Here is a 25,920-nt window from a genome sequence, read left to right on the forward strand (position 1 = left end):
ATGAGAGAGATTCTTGTGTATGAGAAACAATATGCAATGAGGAAGAATCAATCATATCTTCTTTTTTAAAGAATGATGCAAGTCTACTATTAATGTCAGTGATTTATTTATTTTTTAAAAAGAGTTCAGTGTATTGTGATTATTTACCATGATGAGATTATCAGAGCGGTGGAATGCTGGGACAGGTAAACAACTCCACAAATCTCTGGCACATATCTAGCTGCCAAATAAGGTCCCTAGCCCTGTCCCTGGCTCTGTATACGTTACCACCTCCTTGGATAAACAAAGGGAGATAATACATGATTTATCTTAGTGTGGGAAACTGTTGAAGGCAAACTGATCAGTCCAGAACAAGTTATGTTACACAAACAGCAGTGACTGCAAGAGCAGAGAGGTTAAAGATAAGGCAAGGACAGTTCTATTTTTGTTTGTTTTTTAAAGAAGAGGGCTCAAAATGCCCAACATCTTAAAAGGTTTTGCTTTTGTAGTTTTAAAAGCTGCAATTAACAAAACCCAGGTTCAGGTGTCATCCTGGAGAGGTCCTGCAGAATTTAATGGAACGCTGCTGAAGCTCCTGAGGTATAATTCATGTGGGTGGTCTGGAAGAACTCCGACCTGGACCCTATGGGAACCTTGTGAGAGGAAGAGGCTTGGGACCCTGCAGAAAGCCTGAGCACACTTGTGGAACCTGTTAAGCACCCTGACTTGCCCATATGCCTTGCTTGAGGCCCTGGGAGAATCCCTACACTAGATTGTGGATGCAAATTCTCCCCCTTCACTCTCATGGTCCCTAGCAGCTAAGACTGTTCACCTAGCTGCAAAGACGTTTCAGAACCAGGGGCCGATCTACACCAAGCAAGATATAACACTTTTAAAACAGTATGAAAACTGTATTTGTAATGTGTTCTGGGCCTGAACAGTTGTCATAACCATTATAAACCGTTATAAGCAGTAGTGTAGATCCTGCCCAGGTCTATCTGGGAGAAGGAGACTTCTCAAGATGGGAGGCACTAGGTACACCTTTTCTCCCAGCTGACCAGGAAATAAATTTACTTTATTTATTTATTTATTTATTGCATTTATATCCCACCTTTTTTTTTTCCTCTCAAGGAACCCAAGGTGGTATACAAAATCCTCTTCGTCTCCATTTTTATCCTCATAACAACAACCCTGTGAGGTAGGTTGGGCTCAGGCCCCACAAAAAGCCCAAACACACTTGTGGAAATGGAGGGTTTGGCTATACCAGCATAAAACCTCTCAGGGCTCATCTACACCAAGCAGGATATTCCACTATGAAAGTGGTATGAAAGCGGTATATAAAAGGCAGGAGCCACACGACTGCTTTATGGCGGCATTGAAGTGCACTGCAGGATCTACACTACTGCTTTATAGTGACAACTTGTGGGGCCCATGACACAACTACACCTAGCAGGATATAACACTATGAAAGTGGTATGAAAGTGGTATATGGTATGTGTCATGGGCCCCAACAGTTATCAGTACACTTCAATACCACTATAAAGCAGTAGTGTGGCTCCTGCCTTTTATATACTGCTTTCATACCGCTTTCATGGTGGAATATCTGCTTGGTATAGATGAGCCCATAGTCTTTTGACCTTTTCTGGCACCACAGCTCTCAATTGGTATCCATGTTGAGCAGCAGCAGCTTTCTGTCCCCTTTGTCTTGGCTCCTGTTTAGCTACAGCTAGAGTTGTTGTGACAGATCCTCAGCTCTGGAAATGTCTTTGTACCGGTGACTGTTCCACATCTCCAGCTTCTGCACTGCTACACCCTTGTTTTGGCCTCAAGACTGCTCAGATCCTGCTACGAGGAAACAACATCAGACAGTGGAGAGTTCCAGGCTTGTCCATAAATTGCAGAAACACAGGTGCTGCTTCCCAGGGGTTTGTTCCCACACTGCTGTGGTTATGTTTGGGACCCCAGAACCACATGGGAATGGCTAATGATGCCGCTAATTCCCCCAACTGAGTGCTAATTGAATAGGAAGGACCCATGTGATTAGTCCTGGACACATGAGTCTGGGCTTCTAATCATTATTTTGTTAGGATGGAAAGAAATCACAAGGAAGCATCTTCATGTCACTGTGGTTCATATGAACAGGCCTTTATTTATGCATGGTGTGAAGAATGTGGATAGGGGGACATTGTGCTCTTTCTCCCATAATACTAGAACCTGGGGTCATCCCAGGAAGCTGATTGGTGGGAGAGTCACTTTTCCAGGGGCCCTGGTTATACGTGCACAGGTTGCTTTGGTTGTGATGGCAAAAACAGATGACCCCCCCCCCCCCAAAAAAAAGAGGATTACCGAGGAGCAACATAAAGTGAGAAGGCTTTGTAAACACGTTGTGGTGTTACTCTCTCGCTTTGTTGATCATTGATTTGTTTCAACCCAAGGTTATTTGCTTTTCCCACACCGCTAGATACAGAGCTCAAGGTTCCAGCAAGCCATGGATAAACAAGCACCTCCGCATATACCCTTGTGCTCATTCAATGCAAGACCACTCAGCTAGATGGAGCACAGGACTTCTACCAGCCTTCGCCAACCTGGTGCCCACAAGACGTTTTGCTTTGCATCTCCCAGCATTCCTGATCATTCTCTTTTTTGGCTGACAGGAGTTGAAAGCTAAACCATCTGGAGGGCAGCAAGTGGAGGAAGGCTGGTTTATACAGTCAGTCACCAAGGGAAAGACTTGTATACTTCAGACATAAGAATTGATAAAAACTTGGGATAGCAGGGCAGGATCTGCACTGCTGCTTTAAAACAGTTTATAACAAGTAGTGACAATGGTTGGGGCCCAGGACACACTCCAGATACCATTTTCAAAGTGTCATATCCTGCTTGGTGTCGATCTGGCCCAGGGATTTTGCTATGATGAATATAAGCATTATCAAATAATGTTTAATAAATACTTACAGAGACATTTTCTGCTGTAGATATTTAGATTGTATTGTGGCAAATTTAGGGGTTAATCTGGATGTCCTCTGAGGGTACCTTCCAACCCTGTGATTCTATGGTTGTAAGGCTGGGGTCTGGACAATAGAAGGTGATCAAACTTGCCAAAAAGGTCTGGCATTACTAGTTGTTAAAATAGTGTCCAAATTCTTTCCAGGTTTAACATATATTGTCTTCACTTCTTTTAAGGCAATTTTGTATATCGTTACCAGATAGGGTGACCATATGAAAAGGAGGACAGGGCTCCTGTATCTTTAACAGTTACAAAGAAAAGGGAATTTCAGCAGGTATCATTTGTGTATATGGAGAACATTGTGAAATTCCCTCATCATTACAACAGTTAAAGTGCAGGAGCTATACTAGAGTGACCAGATTTAAAAGAGGGCAGGACACCTGTGGCTTTAACTGTTGTGATGAAGAGGGAATTTCACCAGGTTCTCCATATGTACAAATGACACCTGCTGAAATTCCCTTTTCTATGCAACTGTTAAAGATACAGGAGCCCTGTCCTCCTTTTCATATGGTCACCCTAATATGGTGAATTAGTGTGTTGTGAGAACCCAGCCACCGTCTTTGGTTTTCTGTGGGGGCAAATCTTCTTTGATGCTCGCTCCCAAGCGTGGCTTTTGGAGTTTAAAAAAAGAAAGGAAAGATTTGCCCTGCTAAATAGGTTATGAGACGGTTTTTGTTGGCTCTTGGAAAGAGAGATGTTCCTTGGCCTTTTCCCCAACCTGTTAGTCGAGGGCAGCAGTTTTACATAATTGTATGTTTTGTTTCATTTGCATCCCAGTTTGCTACAGTCATAATAAGAATACACTTAAGAAGTGGCAAGCCAAGCAGGAGAATTTCTTCTGTGATGCTTCCGGATATTAAATGACAATTTGGGAAGCCAGTGTGCCTCCTACTGCATACAGTAAATTACAAGAAGTTGTTAGTATTCTAAGCACAGTTTCTTGTTATTTGAATAATGCAAAACCCCGAGAAGAAGCCGAGTGTAAATCATTCATGAACAGAGCCTTTCCTGTTTCCCCTCTACTTTAAGCTATTTACTGTAAATAGGATAGTATAATCTCTCATGTAATGTGATCAGCGCTTAATTGCAGCACAAAACAGCAGTGCTGGAGCATAATGCAGTTGAAGTTATGTTAACAAAACAAGATCTTCTCAAAGCAAATTGTTTTACATAAAAGATCTGCTTTTAAATAATTTTGCTGCTTAATGCTCTTATTAAACTTTGCTTCGAGCAGCAACTCAGTTCTGTCTAAATAAATAAACAAATAAATCAGCCCAGGAAACATATTAAACTTTTTGGCGGAGTGGAGGGGTGAGGTACAACGACACACCCTAATCTGACAGAATTTTATAGATAACAAGCTGTTCTTACTGCAATAGTGCGGACAGCTTCGAAGGGATTCAGAGTTCTGCTCAGCAATCTATTGAGACTATAGGAGGCTGTATTATACTGAGCCAAAATATTAGTTTTTCTAGTTAAGTATTGTCTCAACTGACTGGCAATGACTCTGTTAGATTTCAGGCAGGAGCCTTTCCTGGTGCTTCCTGGAGATGCCAGGGATTGAATGTGCAAGTATATTATTATGATTATGATTATGATTCTATACTGCCCCATAGCAGAAGTTCTCTGGGTGGTTCACAAAAACTAAAACCTCAAGGTACAGTGTAAAACAGTGTAAAATATAAAAGCTTAAAACTACAATATCAAAGTACAACCAGAATAAAACCCAGCCGGAACATGGAGATTTAAAATACAGATTTAAAACAGCAGCGCTAAATAACTAGAACACAAAAATGCTGGGAAAATAAAAAGGTCTTCACCTGTTGCTGAAAGGAGCACAACATAGGTGCCAGACAGATCTGTCTAGAGAGCTCATTCCACAGCTGTGGTGCCACTGCAGAAAAGGCCCTCTTCCTGGTAGCCACCTGCCACACTTCCTTTGGTAGGGGGTCATGGAGTACAACTGGGAATAACTCCTTAACTGCTAAAAGCCTTCAAGGCAGTGTACAACAATTTTAAACAATAAAAACTAAAAGCAATAAAATAGTAAAAACATTTTTTTTAAAAAAATGCAAAGTATGTGCTTTACTACTAAGCTACATCACCCAGGAGAGGGATGCTAGCATAATGGAAGTTATTAGTACATGTAAAATGAAGGAACATCAGCACAATAGTGTAGAAAAGGAGTTGCTGCACTTGATACACAACCAGCCATGTGGTAGATATATATGCCAAGGTTTATTAAGGGTCCCAGAATTAGACCATGACGCAGCACAGCGGCAGTGTGTTTCCACAACCTGGACCTTGGCACATGTGCTTGTCAGTCCCTGCTTCATGGTTTTCTCACATGGGCTAGAAGTATATCCAGCCAGTATGAGGCAGAGGAGAGCTAATAGCAGCTAAATGAGATCTGTGTTCAAATCCCTACTATGACATGAAGCTCAAGGGGCAGGTCTGTAGCTCAGTGGTAGAGTACATGTTTCACATGTGAGAGGTCCCAGATTCAATCTGCAATGTCTCCAGACACAACTTGGAGAGTTGCTGCCAGTCAGTGTAGGCATAGTGACCTAAATGGTCCAGTAGTCTTACTTTGGCAGGGGGAGGATCTCTTGATATCCTGATTGTGAGATCCTCTGCTTAGTCCACATGCGGGCGCAACATCCTGGGAGGAAGGAGGGTGTTGTGCCCGCCGAGGTTTTTTTTAAAAGGAGATGAGCGCACTTGCGCTCCAACTAAATGTAAGTTAAAAGAAACCCAAAACCCGACCCCCACGATTCCTCCCGGCCCGGTTCCTTCCCTCTACTGATCCCCGCTACTCACAGGGAGGAGGGAAGAAGCCGGGATGAGCAGCCACATCTCCCGCGGTCTCAGGATGATCCCGAGACTGCAGGAAGAATCAGGTTTTCCCAGGGGGTATTTATCCTTGGGAAAATCCATTCTCATCCCTCCTTCCTCCGGGGAGACCCTGTGCGTCATTTGAACTCACAGGGACTCAGCTGTGACCAGCCCAGATTTTTGGGCTGGTGTAGAAATGGCCTTAGTACACAGCAGCTTCCTGAGTTGCCTGGGTGACCTTGGTCCAGTCATTGGCTCTCATTCTAAGCTACCTCTCAAGGTTGCTGTGAGGGTAAACCCCATTTATGCTACCCTGACCTCCTTGGAGGGTGATTTGATAAACAACTCTCACAATGGGTTGGGCACCAGCTCTTTACAATCTGCACAGCTGTGTTCAAGGTGTCTTCCCCCAAACCAGTAAAGGCTGGCGGTTCCAATGTCACTGGGGTGGTGAATCCGCTCCAGGTTTCAGTAAGAATCAGTCAGAACTCTAAAGTTGTTTTGCACGTTGGATAACTCCTTTGGATTTCTGACTGAAACCTGGAGTGGATTTATCACCCCACTGACATCGGAGCCACCAGCCTCCACTGTCCCAAAGCACCTTTAAGGCAGTTAAACCTAAAGGAACAAACCAAGAGTGTGGAACAGTGCTGGGCCAATGAGACCTGAGAAAAATGGCAGCCTTGACTGTTGCACCTCTAAGGGTGAAGCTAGATGTTATGAGAGGAACCCCATGTTTTCCTCATAACAGTAGCCCTATGCAGGCATTTACCTGCAACATTGCTCCACCTAAAGTGGGTACAGGATGTATGTGAGCAGCTCTGCAGCCCTCCCAAACACCCCCAGCTATGTTAAAGCTCTTTACGCATTGAGTGCAAACATCTGAAGAGGGACTTAGCTGAACATGCTTACAAGCTCCCATGTTCTGGAACCCTGATAAGGTGAATGTGCTCACAAGGCCCAGTTCAGATATTAGATGTAGCTGGAGACCAGGTACATTTGGGGGTGGTACAGTGCACATGCTCACACATCTCCCTCCCTACACTTTAACGATATCCACATTGCAGGCAAATGCCTGTATAGGGCCAGTGTTGTCAAAGTGGAACCTGGAGGCAGAAAGGGGTGCTTAAATTTCCCTTCCACCATTCCTTCCTTTTCAAATTCCTCACAGGCTCTTTGAATGTATTTTCTTCCTCAGTTATGCTCCAAACGGGGGCGGGGGGGGAGGGGCATTTCTGGTCTTGACTCAGCAGGCTTGGTGGGATTAGGCATCCCTTTTGCCACTGATCCTTCTCTGTAAATGCTGTCATCCTTGCAGTCCTGTTATCTTGTCAAAACCCACATTTCCAGAGATAATGGCTAGCTCAGCCTTAAAGCTTCAGCAGCTACCACACGGCGGCATGAAAGAATTTGTAGAGGAGAAGGGAGATGAGTTTATGAGTATTTATAGCACAGAACAACAAAACACCATCACTTTTTTCATACTTCCTTAGTCATTTGTGTTTTTTTTTTTAAGTGTATGAATTCTAGACTAGTTTTTCCAACCATGGATCATAAAAGCAAAAAGCAAAAAAGAAGAAGCAAAGCTATATACTGTATTCAACCATTCCACAATGGCTCAGGTTATCAAGCAAAGTTGGCTTTACCAGCTGTGTCCAGGGAGTTAAACATGTCTTTTTGAGAAAGGGAGTAATTTGTTTGCTTAAAAGATGTGGTTGTGAAGCCATTCCTAAAAACAACACTACTCTGGACTCTGAGGGTTAATCAGATTTCTGGCCCATCATAAATCCATCCTTCTTAGGCAGGGTGCTTGAGCAGGTGGTTGTCGTGCAGCTCCAGACACTCTTGACCAGTGGTGGCCCTGTTCAGAAGACATCTTAAACCATGGTAGTTAAGGCTGTTTTGTCTTCTGAACAGGTTCACTGTTTTTTAAGATCAGAAGTGAGCAATTTGTGGCCCTCCAGATGTTGTTGGATTCAACACCCATCATGCCTCTCCATTGGCTACGTTGGGTAGCGCTGATAGGACTTGCAGTCCAACAACATCTAGAGGGCCACAAGTTGCCCATCCCTGTTCTAGACCATTTCAATTTTGATTCTAGCTTGTGTTTCGCACCGAAACAGCTTTGGTCACCCTGATGGATGACGTTTGGGACTCAGGTACCAGAAGGACTGGTTTCTTTCACCTTAGCATCCTTGTGCATCAAGATCAGTGCATCAGTGGCCATTCACCATGGCCAGAGATGAAGCATCTGATGCCTGAAGGGAGGCCCTTTTCACTTGTGGTATGTGGCTGGTTGGAAATGTATTTGATATTCAATTATGATGTCCCTTGCTTCTCACAGTTCTCCACATGTAGAAAGTCTCTGCATCCTGTTCTCTTCATACATAACGGGATGGATGATACCCACCAGTTTATAATTCATATAGTTCTCAGTGAGGTAAGATTAGCAACCATGTGCAGGTATATTTGTCTCCTAGGACCAATCCGGGGGCCAGATGACACAAGCGGGCAGGCCTTTCTCAGCCCACCTTTGACATCACTCTGCCCCCCGTTCTCTGCACAGACAGAGCCTGCCCCTTTCTCACTGCAGAGGGAAGCACAAAACAATTGCACTCAGCAGCTGGCTTTATCTGCCCCATGTTGTCTATGGAAAGAGGTGGGTGAAGCATCTGTGCCCTCAGCCTCTTTGCTCCTTTCCCATCTCCTTGAATTGTAAGGAGTGATGCTGGATTCAGCCAACGGGCTGAAGGTCCCCCAGCCCTGATATATTCAACAGGACTTCTGCCCCTACTGCTGCCGTTCAACAATCATGCATTTGTTTATCCTAATTGAAGTTGGTCTAGTAATCTAGTTCAATGCATTAGCAGTCTCTGTGTGATCATTACCTTTCTCACAGATTATCTTCAGACACTTTTGGTTTGTTACACTGATAACAGATTTAATTATCTTGTTGGTTAGGACAATCCGTAATCAGTCCCATTTAAACTTGTGTCCTTTGATTTCTGTTTCAGATGATGATGTTCTTGTTATTCTTGTAAACACCCCTATCTGCTGCATCAAGGATTCTGCTGTGTCCAGTAGTGTAAGAGGAACTAAGATTCTGATATTGAATTCTGCCTCCCCTCCCCACAAATGTTCTAACTATATTAGATTAAATACAGTCACGATCAAGCAATTAACAATGCCTTCTTTTGGGAAACAGATGTCTTCTTCCTTCTGGGGCTGAATTTATGGCACTTTAAAAGAGAGTAACTTAAAAAGTCAATTTCATGTGGCTGTTTTGCATTTTTCCACCAATCATCCAGAGATGCTGTCCTGTCCTATTTGGCTATCTTCTGCACATGTGTGATAAGACACCCACGGGTCATATATAATTCAGAAAGTGATAGAAATCACCAAGTCTCCATATATGCTAGTCTTTCCGCAGTGGGCATTTATTTGTGTGCGTTCCATTGGTTTTAGTGTTTGAGCAGCATAAGTCAAATCATAGTAGGGGCCAGTTTCCTATTATTTTTCTTGTACTATGTTGTGTAACAATGATGTCTATAGGCGCACAATATTATTGTTAGGGATGCTGCTAAATTCTGCCCAAGCCAGCATCTCAGCTGGAATCAGAGAGGTTTACCAGGCATATTGTGTTCCTCCCCTCCAGGCTTTTGAGAGCTTTTCTATATGAGGCATTTAGTGTCCTCTAATCATATGCTGCTCGTGGTTCTGACTCTCAAGTTTTGCTTCTTTTTGTAAACAGGATTTCCCACAAGTATTTTTTAGAGCAGGGGAAATGGGGTATTATTTCTGAAAATGAAAGAAAACACTGTTTTCTCTTCTGTATTTGCATTATTCTGCTATACCACACTACCACCTAGAGGTTATGTTGTTGAAAAGCAGGAAAGGAAACATTCCTTGTGTAGTGCTTGGATCTCAATTCTGTGACAAAACCAAAAAAGAGCCAGTGTGGTGTAATGATTAGAGTGTTGGACTGGGACTCGGGAGATCCGGGTTCTTATTCCCACTCAGCCATTAAGCTCACTGGATGACTTTGGGCCAGTCATTGACTCGCAGCCTAGCCTACCTCACAGGGTTGTTGTGAGGATAAAATGGAGAGGAATAACATAAGCCACCTTGGGTTCTTTGCAAGAGGAAAAAAGGCAGGATATAAGTGTAATAATAAAAAGGTAGATGCAACGGATTAATAACCTTGTGTAGCAAAGCCCTTAGTGTTCTAGTTTTAAAATTGTGTTAGTGCATTTGAGATTATTGCACTGCTGCTGGCTTTTATCTTGGTTTTCACTCTGGTTTTATTATGTTTTAAACATATGATTTTGATATTAGGTTTGGCTGTGCTGTTGTATTTTATGGTTTTAAGTTTTGTCTTGTGAACAGCCCAGAGTGGTATAAGGGTGTACTAAATTAATAAATTCTGGGTGCCAGATAGTGTGGGAGCATTTTTGGAAGGGAGCCAAACACTTCCTGAACTTGCACATAACCCAGAATGCAGTTACATGCAGTATTTACACGGTTCAGAATTTTGCAGTGCAATTTGTGAATAGAAAACTGCACATGAAACAATAAGTATAGTAGGAGAAAGCATGCACAAAAATGCATTATATCCGAGGAAATCGCTTGGTGGGGGGGGGAAATGCATATGTTTGGCTACATGCATACAAAGATGCTTATATTTTGAAAAACGCATTCGAAACTACAAATGCATTACATGAACATGCATATAAACGTTTGTGCAGGTGTTTTAAGAAAAACAAAATGCAAACTGATGCATAAATGTGATGGAACAAATTTTCTGGAAAAATTAGAAGTCCCAAAGTGGATCTGGGAGGGGTAAGTGCCTATTTATGGGACACTCATTAACCCCTCCCATCCAAGTGGTACCACCCAAAGTCACCCAATAACAATTGGGCAGGTCTCTCCCCTTACCTCGCCTGCAATTACCTCCCCAGGCCCAGGCTTTGTCGGGTGTGGCAGAATGGTCATTCTAGTAGTCCATCCTCATACAATTGCGTAGGTTCTAAATCACAAGGGGATCCTATGTGTGAATAGCTCCCCACCCCATTCTTCTCCTCTAAAGTGCGAATAGTGGCAGGGCTAAATGATGGATATAAAATGGAAGGGTTGGGCTAGTGGATGGAGAATGCCTGGTCAGCTTCCTCTGCTGCAGTTATACAAAGGTGGATAACACAGCATGTTCCAGAACCCACTCCTCTCCCAATTCATAACTATCAAAAAACCACGGGAGCCATGTCCCACTTTGATTCTGGCAACTTTAACCCAGACAAAGAGGATGAAGCAAGTTTCAATTGCTAAGCAACGGAAGGTTGTACTCTCTAACCAACTCTGGGTTGATCAGGGGTGGCAGCCGTAGCAAAGGAATTCAGTAGATGTAAAACCAATCAGTTTGCAGTTCACGTAATTCAATCTATAATCACTATTCAGTGTGCCAAGTGCAAAACCCACGGTGGCCTTCTGTATGTCTGTGCAATAGAAAGCCGGGGTGGGGAAATCTATCCCACAAGGAATTTAGGTCAGTCAATTTTTTTTTACAGTATTTTCTTAAGCCAGCCAAAAGCTTAACCGCTAATGAAGCTAATAAACACAATGCTTTTTCTATTAAAATAAAATGAAATCTCTCTCTCTCTCTCTCTCTCTCTCTCTCTCTCTCTCTCTCTCTGTGTGTGTGTGTGTGTGTGTGTGTGTGTGTGTGTGTAACTTATCTGTTGGGACAAAGATCCTTATTTGTGGAGTAAAGTGGTGGATTATTTATTATTAAATTTATGTATTTATTTATTAAATTTATATACCGCCCCATAGCCGAAGCTCTCTGGGCAGTTTACAAAGGTTAAAAACAATGAACATTAAAAAGTATACAAAATTTAAAACCATCAAAAATATAAAAACAGTATAAAACAACAGTATCCATTTAAACTTTAAAAGCAGATATAGAAAGACAGGCCACCCAAGTTCTTTACAACCTGGTGTTGTAATCCTCTGACTTGTTTGCATTGGTGGATTGTAAAACCATGTGGGATTTGGATGTGAAGGACAAGTAAGTAGCAGGTTCAGCATCTCATCTTTAGTTCAAAAGGGCAGTGAAGAGAATAGTGAAAATGGCCCAAGCTCTAGTAATACTAAAACCAAGATGCTCCCTGTCATTATGACAGACTGGGGGCACAGAGGCCTACATAGAATCATAGAATAGTAGAGTTGGAAGGGGCCTAAAAGGCCATTGAGTCTAACCCCCTGCTCAATGCAGGAATCCACCCTACAGGCCCATGACTCACCCTGCTCTGGCGGTCCTCCTCCGTGAAGGACGGTGGCCACTTACACATCACTAATAAGAGGACAAAAGAGGACATCCATTTGCATAAGCTAATTTATATACATAGATGCACATTTACTATACTTTAAATAGAAATACAATACCATAGTAGGCAAGGCTGTGAGCGGTGGGCCTGCTCTGTCTGGTGTCGAAGTTGTTGACAGGAAATTTCAAGGTCCTTCCTTGTTTCCCCCCTTTAATGATTGTTTTTCTTTAAACCAGTTGGTCTGGAGTAGACAATCCTTCAGTTTGAGGTCACCTTCAAACAGAGGATTGTCGTCTGTAAATTAGGACACATGGCCACTCTTAAGGCTGGACCAACCAGCGTTAGAGGATGGAGGAAGGTTTACATCCAAGGTAATGGTGTCCCCAACTGTTGTGACCCACACACCACCCCCAGCCTGTTATACTGATATAATGTGTATTTTGCATGCCAATTTCTCAAATATACACATATTTTTTTTGCACATTTCCCCCTAATATGCTCATTTTATATGTGCATTTCCCAAACAGATCAGCTGTACTGGAGAGCTCACAAAAATGTGGACTTTGGAATGCAATTTTGTCCTGAATTGCTTCAAGGCTCGGGAAGTGCAAATTGGATAAATCCACAAACAACAACAACTTCATGCAGTGAATTTCTCATCCATCTCTTTGTACAGACATATTTAATCCACATAGGGATAGGAAAGGAAGCCTGAACAAATTGAAGACAAAAAAGTAGTAATGTGAATCTAACTCGAGTCAGCCTGAATTCCTCTTTTGAACAGACTTGCACCATGAAAGTGGCAGTTTCAGTAGATCAATAACAATCTAAGACAGTAACATTTGTATTGACAAATATATCTGAGTGCTTTTTACTTCCATCACGAGCACTTCCTCTAAGAGGAGCTCTTTAATACAACAAACTCCAGAGCTTCATCTTTTACTCTTTCTTTTAGCAACAGTGGAAGATATTCATAATTCACCTGTAAATTCCGAGGCTGAGGAGCAGAAAATCTAAGTCAACAAATCTCAATGAATTTAGGTCAAATAATTTGCTAACAAATCCTGTCTATAGAAGGGACACACCATGGAAGGACTTACACTACTGCTTTATAACAGTATTGAAGTGCACTGATAACTGTTGGGGCCCATGACACATTCCATATAACATTTTCAAACCACTTTCATAACCCATCAACAACCTATAGTTTATTTGAGGGTTGTTTCCCCCTCCAACAAGCCATGCTGCTCAGCTTGGGATTACACAACAATGCACACCTGGTTGGGTAAAGAGGCAAATGGTGCCTGGCATGCACCAATATGCTCCACCGGACCCCTGGGTTGTTTTGGCTTGTCATCGCTAAGGGTTTCCCCCCCGCTACTTCTGGAAAAGTACATGGGCCATCTCATAGGCATGCACAAGGGCTGTGCTGGGCATGCCCAGGCACACCCTAATGTCTCAAGCAATAAGCATGAATTGAGGGGGGCAATGAGTAGGGTTCCAGAGGGGGATCCAGACGCAGTAGGAACGGTCCTCTGGTTGCCCTCTGGCTGCTGCACCACTGTGCCAAAGAACTGCACTGTTGCTTCCACCAGCAGGAGCAAAAAGGAATTGATCTGGTGGGAGCCTCTATGCTGGGAGCCATACTTCAAAGAGGCCAGGAGCCCCTTCCCCGAAGGCTAATATCACCTTGTAAGCTCCTCTTCATTACAACCCTCACCTGCAATGGCCCTCCCATGGTCAGGGAAGCTGAATGCAGAGTAGGGCATCAGTGTCTACAGTGTTTACTAAATAAATGAATAAAAGTAATGTCCTTTATGACTGAGTATTCAATAAATGTCCACCTTTAAAAAAAATCCTTGGGTGCAAACCCTAATGAAACATGTTGTGTACACCTATGGGCCATCTTCAGGCACTGGTGATGATTCTGTTACCCACCTGGGCCAGATCTACACCTCTTGCCATATCGATACAATCCCATCATGGTGATGCTATATCCCTCTTGTGTATTTATTCCTAATAGAACCCACAATGACATCTGTTGCAGTATTTTGGATAATATGGACTACAAAGTGGGAAATAACACTAGAAAAGTGGTATATGGAATACATAATGTGCCCCAACAGTTATCAATGTGCTTCAATACTAATAAAAAGCACTAGTGTAGATCCTGGGCAGGACCTGCACTACTGCTTTAAAATGGTTTATAACAGTAGTGACAACTGTTGGTGACCAGGGCCACAGCTAGACCTAAGGTTTATCCTGGGATCATCCAGGTTTCGCCCCTGCCTGAGCACTGGATCCCCTGTATGTCACCTAGATGATCAGGTTTGACCCCTGGATGATCCAGGGATAAACCTTAGGTCTAGCTATGGCCCAGGACACACTCCAGATACAGTTTTCAAAATGTTTTCAAAGTGTTATATCCTGCTTGTTGCAGATCTGGCGCAAGTCCTTCCTGAGGCATAGGCCAGGTAAGGCACCACTTCCCGAACGTGCATAGGATACTAATAGTGCCTCTGAATATGAAGACCCCATTTACCTAATAATCTTCTACACTATTGCTTATTACGTTTTTTCCTACCACTGGAAAAGTTTTAATTTGTGTCGTTTTTAAACGTCACGGGGCACACTCCAATAATGTCGCGTTACTAACCTTTTGCTTTCCTGGTATTCATTGATTAGAGCAGGACACACTGTTTGTTTTATCGCTGTAGCTTGTACTTCCTCTTAGTTGCTGGTCCCTTTGCTCTGCCCACTTCCTGATCTCTTGGCTTCGCCTCCCCACCCACCCCGCATTGATTTTTTTTTAAAAATGGAAATTAAACAAATGCTTATATCTGCGTCAGTTTTAAAGATAAAGAGTAAAAAATTGGCACAGTGATAGCTATTAAGGAGGGCTTTCAGCATACTAAATTTGATCAGATTGGGTCATCCGTTGATTTTTTATGGTTTTTTTAATGGAATGTAAACAAATGCTTACAATTGGGTCAGTTTTAGATAAAGAGTTCAAAATGGGCACAGTGGCAGGTCTTAATGAAGGCTTTCGGCATACCAAATTGTAATCAGATTGGGTCATCCGTTGATTTGCTATGATTTTTTAAAATTTCCTCCCTCAAGCCCTTTGGAGCTTATAGTGCACTAGTTTTAGGTGCCGAAAGGAAGTATCCACGCCCTCAGGAAAGCGATTGGCTGACAATTGACCATTCCAAAGTCAGTGAGACACAACTATTACAACGTAAGGGGGCACATAGGAACACTTGCAATGCTATTTAAACATCACAACAGAAGAAATACAACGAAAGAAGGAAGGAAAATACAACCACGATAAAATGTATGAACCATAGCATCATGTGACCCAATAAGTTATCACAACCCTTCCTTAACATTGTAAACCATTAGTATAGATCTCACCCTAGACACTGAAAGACCATATTGTCCTCCACGAATTTGACTAATCTGCTTTTTAAGGCCATGTAACATAGTAGCCATCACTTTATCCAGTGGCACTGAATTCCATAAATTAAGGCAAATGTAAGGGTTATGAACATTTCCTGCACCAGCCCTATTAGACATTCATTTCAAGGGGCTTGTATAGGAGAACATCCCAGCAGAATGTGCCCTCAGTGTATGGAGGAAATCACAAACTGCTAGCATACATTTGTGAAGCAGAAAAATTGCCAAGGATTCATCAAGTATATTACTCATGGTGAATTATTCATTTGGTCATGTTACTATGGTTACAGCTGTGTTACGTACTTTCCCATTATTTATTGTCATTATTTCTTTTTATTCATTATGGCTTCAGTGTAAGTAGTGCTTTCTTTTTCAAAGCGTGCCTTTCTCCTTTTTCGATGCGACTTCCACATGGCATTCATAAGCACATCAATATTGATTTAATGTTCAGTATGGTTCTGGAAATGGCATTAATGGTGCCGCAGCCTAAGTGCCGACCAGCCCTTCATACGGGAGAGCCAATCAACATTCCTTCACTGCCTTTGATTTCCATTCTGATAGCTACGAAGAAGGCAAACTGACGAAAGCGCCACAAAAAGTCTGTCCATTCTGATATTGCCACCTATTGCAGATGCACATTAGCATTAATAAAAAGGATTGTCGCAGAAGTGAAACCTCTGCCAGCTCGGTATAATGAATGTGTTTCCCAGGAACATTGATTGGTGTGTGTTTAAAAATTATTTGTAAAGCCCCTTGTGCGATTGCAGTGCAGACTTTTCCAATTAATTCCCATTTTCCCCCATTACATATTTTTGTAACTGCATAATGGCCTCTCCTCGGTTGATCAGTTAGCTTAAACTCCAATAATGGAAGACTAGTTGCCCAGACATAGTATAGGGAGCACAGAAAACAAATACAAAAATGCAGCAACAGGATGTTCACTTGCATCTAAGAACAGCACTATCTTAACACCTTGAATAAGAACTTAAGATACGCCATGCTGGAGCAGACCAAGGGTCCATCTAGTCCAACACTCTGTTCACACAGTGGCCAACCAGCTGTTGACTAGGAACCCATAAGCAGGACACAGTGCAATAACACCCTCCCACCCACAATTCCCACTAACTAGTATACAGACTTACTGCTTCTGATACTGGAGGTTTCACTGAGCCATCAGGACTAGTAGCCATTGATAGCCTTCTCCTCCAAGAATGTATCCAACCCTCTTTTAAAGCCATCCGAATTGTTGGCGATCACCACATTTTGTGGTAGCGAATTCCATAGTTTAGCTAAGCCATGTGTGAACAATCCTTTCTTTTATCTGTACTGAATCTCCCATAAATCAGCTTCATGGGAGGACCCTGGGTTCTAGTATTATGGGAGAGGGAGAAAAATGTCTCCCTATCCACATTCTCCACACCATGCATGCACGATTTTGTAACCTCCATCAGGTCTCCCCTTAGCCTAATTTTTTCCAAGCTGAATATTTTTGTAAGTATCTTCAGGGACCTTGGAATATGCAAGAAAGTGCTCTAAGTAGAGTATGTTATAATAGAAACAACTTTAGGGTCAACATGTACTTGGAGCCTATCATAATCTTTCATGCTTGCCAGACCAGGTCTACCTTGTGCGGAGAGGGAAAGTCCTAAGTAAAGTGTGGGTAGGGACTGCTCCAGTTTCAAGTTTGAGAACCACTAGAAAAAACACAGGGTGGACTTCTAAACATTATGGCTTGATGCCTAACTAAAAGCTCCTTCTGATGAGCATTTTATTGCATGCTCATTACTGGGCACTCATGGAGTTTTCTCAAGTCCCTCACATGATGTCGTCTGCCTCCTGCGTGCCTTCTGCCCCTTCTGGCCTTCCTTGTGTGACAAAAAAACTCCTCATTAAGTCAGATATTTTTTTAAACTCGGAATTGCTGCTCTCTCCTGCTGTGTGCATGAGAAGCAGCACCATTAGAACAGCGGACTTAATGGGCCTCGTGCGCCTTGTGTACCTCCTCTTTTGAAAAAAGGAAGTAACTGAGGAATGAAAACACGGGCAGAGAAGCGACGGTAGGGAGCGTGTTAACCCCTGGTGTGATGGAGCTTTAATACTCCATTGGTGGGTGTGTTACCTCAGCAGATAATGGAATGCTCCCACCACTCTGATCTCCTCTCCTTCCTGCATCCCAAACAAATGCTGCAGAGGTTGGGAGATCTCTGCAAAGGGGAAAGTAAAAATTGGAGAAGATCACTTCCTTCCTCTCTTTCAAAGCAGAAGACTCTATGGGACCAGAGTCCCTTTCACAGATAGAATGAAGGAAACAGGATCAAAACCCCCCCCCCAACTTTCTTAGCTGGGAAACAGCATTCCAGTGCTTGTATGAACATGTCCTTCTGAGCTTCAGCCAGAGAGAAAAATCACACTTTTAAATTACTGAGATTTACAGTGCAATCTATGCATATATACTCAGAAGTAAGCGCAACTGTATTCAATGGAGCTTAGGAATACAACCCATATCACTTCCGGAGTTTCTAAATGCATGTACACTGACCATGTCATGTGGCAGCACAATTGCACTCACCCAACATATTGCTAGCAGTTCCCCATCCCTGGGCCTGGCTTCACACACAGGGAGTCACATATAGTTGTCCAACCATGTGTGCAGACTCCAAAGCATGTAGGCTTGGTAACATGCTATCGGTAGCTTGCAATCAGAGGCAGTAGGCAAAAGACTGCAGGTTATCTTGCCTACATGTGCAGGAGCCTATGTATATATAAGCAGTGCAGCCTTACTTGTTACTTTCAATTAAAGAAATCTCAGCTTATTCATCCTGCGAATGTTAATAATTTGATTGATTAAATAACCAAAATCCATATGATTAATGGAATGAGATCAGTTCTGCCCGCCCCAGATTTTGTTGCCTGCAGCACAGTGCCCCCTCCCCCCAAATCCAACAGTTTAAAAAGCCGTGCTGCTTTCATCTAAGTTCATCTTATAGTGCAGTTGCCTGAAGTAGGTCACTTCCTCTTGCTGCATGGCAGGGGTGGTGCTGTCTAAGATTTCTTCAAATCTGCAAGGGATGATGATGATGGTGACGATGATAATTCCTTAGCAGTAGAGAAACAGGAATGCCTTTTCCATGACAATGTCTGCCATCTGCAGTTTATATAAGAAATTATATTTTAAAAATAGCATTTAAAAATACTATTCAGCAGTCTGAGTCAAGAGCCAGGAAGTACCCCAGGGTATCAGATTGAGGAAGAAAGCCAGGAATCAGATGCAAAGAGTAAGTCAGGCCCAAAGGACAAACCAGGAGGCAGGATTGAGGAGTAAGCCAGATATGAGAACGAAAGTACAATCAAAGGATACAGGAATAAACCAAAGTTCAGGAAGCCCATGGGGGCACCACCAGACAAGCGTTTTATTGCACGCTCGTTGTTGGGCACTCACGGATTTTCGTGGGTCCATCTCACAACATCGTCTGCCTCCCACACACTTCCTGCACCTTCTTGCCTTCTTTGCATGACAAAAAAAAACAAACACCCCAGTAAGTCTGACTCATTTTTTGAGACGGAAGTTGCCATTATCTCCTGCTGTGTGCAGAGAAGCAGCATGACCAAAACGGCCTTCTGAATGGACCACGTGCACGTTGTTTATTTCCTCTTTTGAAAGAGGAAGTAATGAGGGACAAACACGCAGGTGGAGAAGTGACGGTAAGGAAATGTGATTACCCCCCCTTGTGATGACGCTCCATGTTGCTCAGGTAAAGCTTACCTAGAACGCAACACCCTCTTATACTTTCTGTCCAGGAGAATCCAATGGCCAGGTTGGGCAGGTGGAGTCAGCTTAAGGTGCCACTTAACAGGAAACGCATCACCAAAAAAAAAAAAAAAGAGGACAAATGTGGGTATGAATTTGCATAATATGTCGTATGCACATTTCTATGTGTAGGTGCAAATTTAGAAATATTAATATTTAAATAAAAATACAGTCTGCCATAGAGGAGAAGCCTGACTAGTTGCCCCATGTGCTTGCACAATCTGCTGTCCATGTGCTAAGTATTTATGGATAACTTCAAGGCCTGTGGGCTCCCTCCTTGTGGTTCCTTGACTTTAAACAAGACTTGGACTGGACATCGCTTTAAATAAGAGGGCACCTTCAAATAGAGGACTGTCCAAAGCAGAGGACTGTCCTCTGTAAACTAGATCATCTGGCCACCCTAAGTCATCAACAGGGCCAGAGAGTAGTTTATTGGCTAGGTGGATGATGCGGTCTGCAATTTGCTGTACAGATTGCATCGGTTCATGACACCAGATAATTAAGGGTAGCTTTTGAAAAGTACTCAAGTATACGCAACGTCTGTTTTACCAGTGCACATAGCCATCCATGACCTCAGATGTTGTGAGAAATAGTACATTTAGAGCACAATCCTATCTCTGTTTAGATAGAAAAAAAACTCCTAAAACTCCCAGCAACTAAACAGTTATAGGATTGTGCCCTTAGAAACACATATTTTGTGAAAACATTTATTTATTTATTTATTATTTATTAAAACATTTGTATCCCATTCTATATCATTGAGATCTCAGGGCGGCGTACAGATAAAATCAGTTCAATAGTGTAAAACAATAAATAATGTACACAGCTAAAAAACATATTAAACCATTAATCAAACTAAAATCAGTAGAAAATTTAAAAGCAATAAAACAATTAAAACTATAGGCAAATTTAGCCCTCAAAGGCTTGATAAAAAGGCACATTTTAACTTGGCTCCAAAACAAAGCCAGCATCGGTGCCAGACAGGCCTCCAAGGGGAGGGCATTCCACAACCAGGGCGCCACAACAAAGAAAGCCCTGTTGTCCCGTTTTAAAAAATAAACATCTAAATACTTATTTAAATGTGAATTTTTGTGCAGATTAATGCGAAAATGGGACAAAGAGGTTTTATGGGCAAACACATACAAAAGTGACACAGATCCGAAATAAACTGGGAGACAAAATGACTGGTTGTGAGCAAGGCCTGGTTGTTATAACTGCTGTCCCACCATATATTTTATATATACACACAGTTACCCAAAAGAAAACTGGGCTCTACAGCCAGACTAGTAACAACAGCTTGATGTTTTAAGCATACTTCAGATTACGATGTATTCCTTCTGTTGCACTGTTAACTGTCAGACACACCTACAGCTCTGCCTGTCCTCCATTTCCACCTTCTGCTTCCTGTCTCTGGTCTTCATCTGGGGGTTGCTGGTAGATGCAAAGACCCTCCCACATGGGCAAATCACAAAGCTGGGAATGACAGCTCTATTGTCTTTGATTCAGATTTTGCTCATGTCAGGGTTTTTTTTTAGTGTGCCGTTGGACACAAAATGTGCAGTTGGGGAAAAATGTGCAGTTGGAAATCTGATAATGTGCAGTTGAAAAAAGTGGTGGAAAAAGGACACATGTTATGTGTATGTGTTTATTAAGAACTTAACAATAGACAAAGTCAGGGATGACATGTAATACAAATTATATAAGGATGCAGGTGAAAGAGCCCTTGATGGTGTGACTGATGTTGTTCGGTCCTGTGACAGTGTTGCCTGAATAGATGTGGGGGCAGAATTGGCACTTGGGTCTATTGCATGGTCTGGTCCCTCTGTCTGTGTCTCTGTCCTGAGTCCTATTGCTGGTTAGCATCTGCTTCAGGTTGGGAGGTTGTCTGTAGGCCAGGACTGCTCTGCCTCCCAAGGCTTGTGTGAGAGAAGTATCTGTGCTGATGATGGGTTGGAGTTCACTGATGATCTGTTGCAGTGGTTTCAATTGGGGGCTGTAGGTGACAACCAGTGGTGTTTTTCCTGGGTACCTGTATGGCCCTATCAATCTGTCTTTAAGTTAAAGGTGCTACTAGTGTTGGTGATAATCTGTCCAGTCATGAAAGAGAAATAATGTGTTTGGCTTGGGCGGGGGCAGCGAGGGGTGTGTGTGTGTGTGACAGGATATTTGTGCAGTTGGAAAATTTGCTTTAAAAAAACCCTGGTACATGTACAATTGCTTCCAATGTTTGGGACTCCATCATAACCAATAAGATAAAAGCAATAAAAACAAGTCATGTTTATCTTAAGAAGTGACTCCTGCAACGTCAGAAAAGAACCATATTAATTCTAGAAATATCCCTTCTCATTGAATAACAGCAGCAACTCAGCAAAACAATAGTTAAGTTGTGAAGATATTCCATAAATTGTCACATGATGGCTGCCAATATTACATGATAAACTGGAGTAAACACTGTTAGGAGAGTGCTGTACATCTAAAATTGAGTAAAAAAAATTGATCAAGGTGCGGGTGGGGGGAAGGGGGAAACAGCCAAACAGCTGAAAAAAATCTTATAGTGAGATGTGATTTAAATGTGAAATAAGAACAACAATTTTGTCACGTTATAGATTTTCTTTTCAGAAAACGATCAACAACTTCCATGTCAGAAGTAGTGATTTTTGAAAGGATATTTTTGCTGAAGCTGGAGAGATATTATCTGAAAACCACAGGACAAGAAAAATAGCATTAGCTTCTGTGGAAAATATAGCACATTGCTCTCTAATACAGATATTCAAAATTAGAAATAATAATAATAATAATAAGGCTGGCTTGGATGTTATTTTTGCAGATGAATCCTATATTCCTGCTATTGCAGAAGCTGCTATGCTGGTATAATCCTAGGTGTTTCCAGTGCTTACTTGGGAGTAAGCTCCATTGAGCTCAATGAGACTTACTTCTGATTAACATGCAAGGGCTTCTAATCCAAATGGTAGGAAATAAATAAATAAGATTGTGGTGTCAAGTCAGTTGTCTGTATCAAAACCATTCTGAAAGCAATATACAAAAGTTAAAAACAAATATCAAAAGAAGGTTGAATATAATCATACCAAATGGCTTTCAAAGACCAGACATTGGAAACAAGAGTAGCATTAAAGGGCAACTCCTAAAGTTGACAGTCCTTGACAACGACACATTATTAGGCTACATTTTAAAGCTTTCGATATTGGAATTAGTTATGACTCTGATCTTTGAGTTCCTGGCTCATACCAATCCTGAGTAGAGACAATTTTTCAGCAAAATAAATAAACTATACTGTTAATAATGCTTACACTAAGTGGCTGAAGGGAATAAGCAAAAAACAAAAAACTAACAAGTGAACTGACCATAAAATCAGTTTAGCAGTATTTAACATCAGAAATAGAGGACTTCTTTACATTAAGGGGAAATCACATTGCTTACCCGAGGCATTTGTGCTTCCTGCTTTTTGGCACAATTGTTATGGGCTTAATTACATGGATGGAGAGGGGCAACCATGTGGTTTGAATCGAATACTTCCCCTCCATTCAGTTCCATTAAGACACCACCATCTAGTGGCAGAAGATCCCACTTTTTTCAGATATTACCACTTTAAAAGTGGCTCTTTTCATGACAGAATTTCCAATGGATGCCATCCTGGACTACATCTACACTATTGCTTTATAACAGCATTGAAGTGCACTGATAACTTTTGGGGCCCAATCCACATTCCGTATACTGCTTTATATCCTGCTTTTTATTCCACATTTGTAACGATTTGACACATTGATCTGGCACTGACCATTCATGATGTTGCTTATTAGACCCGCAAACTTTTGTGGGTGCCCAATCATGAGTGTGCAATAGTTCACTCATTTAGAGGAGCTCAGAGACTCTTTTGAGAGAGAGAGAGAGAGAGAGAGAGAGAGAGAGAGAGAGAGAGAGAGAGAGAGAGAGAGAGAGAGAGATTATATGCAAGGTGAAGAAAATTTTGTCAAAACCTCTAATGGTGCTTAGAAAATCCAACACAACCTGTTTGACCAAAAGCAACAGATAGGGGAGAAAAGGCTATTGAATATCATGGGCAACAATGCCTCTGACAAACCTTCTACCGCTCTCTTACACTTTTAGAAGTTTTTTTTAAAAGGCAAACCTTTAATCCAGCACTTTAAATTAGGCCCAGAAACCAATTGGAAGCCTGTGAAGATGTTGTAAACCTGACATTATATGCTTCAAGGAACTGACTCCCAGGTAATTCCCTGCTTTCTGAATCAATTGCAATTACTGAACATTCTTTAAAGGTAGACCCATGTAGGTCAGATTACAGTAGACTGGGGGCTTTCCTAGACAACGGGGTAGCCCGGTACGAGCCCCGGCCCGGCCCCTGTGCATCCAGATGACGCACAGGGGATCCCGGGCTCAGGCAGGGCTGAAACCTCCTTCGGCCCGGGCTAACCGGAACCTCTTTTGGCCCGGGATTTGGCTGAGCCCGAGACTGCGGGCATCTAGCTTGTTCCATCGCTTTTCCCGGCTACCGCGCTTACTCGTGAGTAGCTGGGACAAGCAGCAGAGCCTGGGGGAGGTGGGAGGGAGATCAGAGCCCGAGGGAGGTGGGGGGGGGGAGATCGGAGCCAGGGGGAAGTGGGGGAGGAAGATCGGAGGCAGGAAGGGAGCTGGTGGGCGGGCAACGGAGCTGGTGGGGATGGGGGGGAAACAAAGCCAGCGGGAGAGGGGGGACGACTCATGGTCAGGGACGGGGGAGCGGGGAGAAGGTTTTGGGGTTTTGTGTTTTTAAAAAAGGGCCTTACCTAAGCACAGGAGCGTTCCTGTGTCTGGCCCCTTTAAAAAAAAATGGCGGACGTGATGGGGCTTTGCTTTCCCCCATCGTGTCCATGTCTAGCCAGGCGCGACAGCCCATGCTACTTGTAGCACGGGCTCGCCGCTCCTCCCGCCCGGATTAGGCGGTAGGTCTAGCAAAGCCCTAAGTGTCACTAGATAGGAATTACCTCATGTTTAAACTGTGGTTATGTAGCCACCATGGTTAGGAATGGTTCACATGACATGCTAAGTCATAATGTTTAGCTCAAAATACTTAACCACCGTGGTTTAGCATGTCATCTGAACAGGATCATTATGGCTAAGTTGTTTAATGATGAATGAAGGCTTGGTTCCTTTGAGAACCAGACCCCAAAGAAGTTACCCTTCAATCAAATATGAGTATGAAAAGGGGTGAAAAAACTCTGGCCAGAAATTGAGGTCACCAGCACCCTCACCACTGGTCTTTCTGGGAGGAAAGGAAGGCTGGATGTGGGAGAAGCTTGCCCTGTTGGGTGTTACTTCCCAAAAATGCATGGAACACCTCTGGGCAATGGTGTCCAACATTCCTCCTTCCCAGTCTTTCCTGAGGGAACACCTGGGTGCAGGGAGCATGTGCCATTGGGCACAGCCGCACAGAGAGCCCTTGGACAGTAGCAACAGACTTTCCCAACTACCCAGATTTTCTTGGGTGAAAGGCCAGGTGGGGAGGAGCGTGGGCTGTTGGGTGCCCTTCACTTCATCTTTCCTGACTGCAAAGCCAGGTGGTGATGGTGGGGAGTGTGTGCTGTTGGGTGCCATGGACTGAAAATGCATGGGCTGCTTCAGGAGGTGATGCCCATTGTTCCTATCTACCCTGATCTTTCCTGAGGCCTAGACCAGGAAGTGGGGGGAGCATGCGCTGTTGTACTCTAGAGTCTAGACCTAAAATAGGTCCAGCACCTTGGATGACTTCTTCAGAGTTCTGGTTAGTTTTGACTGAAACCCAGAATTAATTCAAAGCCCCATGGAAATCTGAGCTACCAGCCTCCACTGCCCCCCTCTCCTTTCCCTCTTCAAATAAGGAAATGGCAGAGGGGGGAGGAAAAGTTCCTAGGTTGGCCCAATGTGGCTATGACTTTAAGGTGCCTTCATCACACAACTGCCAAACAACTGTCCAGCCTTTCTTCCAACCTTGGAATTGGCAGAATTGAATGGGTGGAACCGGTGGAGATTACCACGCAGCAGCTCAGAATGATCCCACCCATCTTTGAGAGGAAAGCCGGCTGCTGTGGTTAGTGAATTGATCGAAGCCAGAGTATGAAGGTCTTCTCGACTGCTTAGCGTCTGAGTTCTGGTTTGTTGAATCCACAGAATTAGTCTGGATGTTTGAACCTCTGAGGTGACTTAGACCTCATAACAATTACCCAAGTTCCACCATCATCTTTGTTGAGTAAGGTGTGGAGGACATGTTTTTGTGAACAATTTTATATTTTGTGTCATGAAGGTATTATAAGAAAATGATGAGTAATTGGCATAAAAGGTGGTTTTTGGAATAAAGGAAACTTCTGGACAGTACTGCAAATGAGATAATTTGTCATTGAAGCAAGCCTGTCCCCTACAAGCAGGACCTTTAATAATGGTTAATATTGGTCAGCTAAAGGGAATCACACATTAATTTTCTTGATGAACACTGAAAGTACATACATTGTATATACTTTGGGGGC

General features: G+C 42.9%; 1 long non-coding RNA gene across 1 annotated transcript in view; it reads left to right on the top strand.

Moving 5' to 3' along the window:
* Positions 1 to 1,727: 1,727 nt before the first annotated feature.
* Positions 1,728 to 25,920, top strand: part of LOC134398002 (uncharacterized) — a 38,443-nt gene continuing 14,250 nt past the window's right edge. The window contains exon 1 of the long non-coding RNA XR_010025395.1: positions 1,728 to 1,888. This is a non-coding gene — a long non-coding RNA (uncharacterized LOC134398002). The remainder of the gene's footprint in view (positions 1,889 to 25,920) is intronic.

The sequence above is a fragment of the Elgaria multicarinata genome, chromosome 4, assembly GCF_023053635.1.
Source record: "Elgaria multicarinata webbii isolate HBS135686 ecotype San Diego chromosome 4, rElgMul1.1.pri, whole genome shotgun sequence".
NCBI lineage: Eukaryota > Metazoa > Chordata > Lepidosauria > Squamata > Anguidae > Elgaria > Elgaria multicarinata.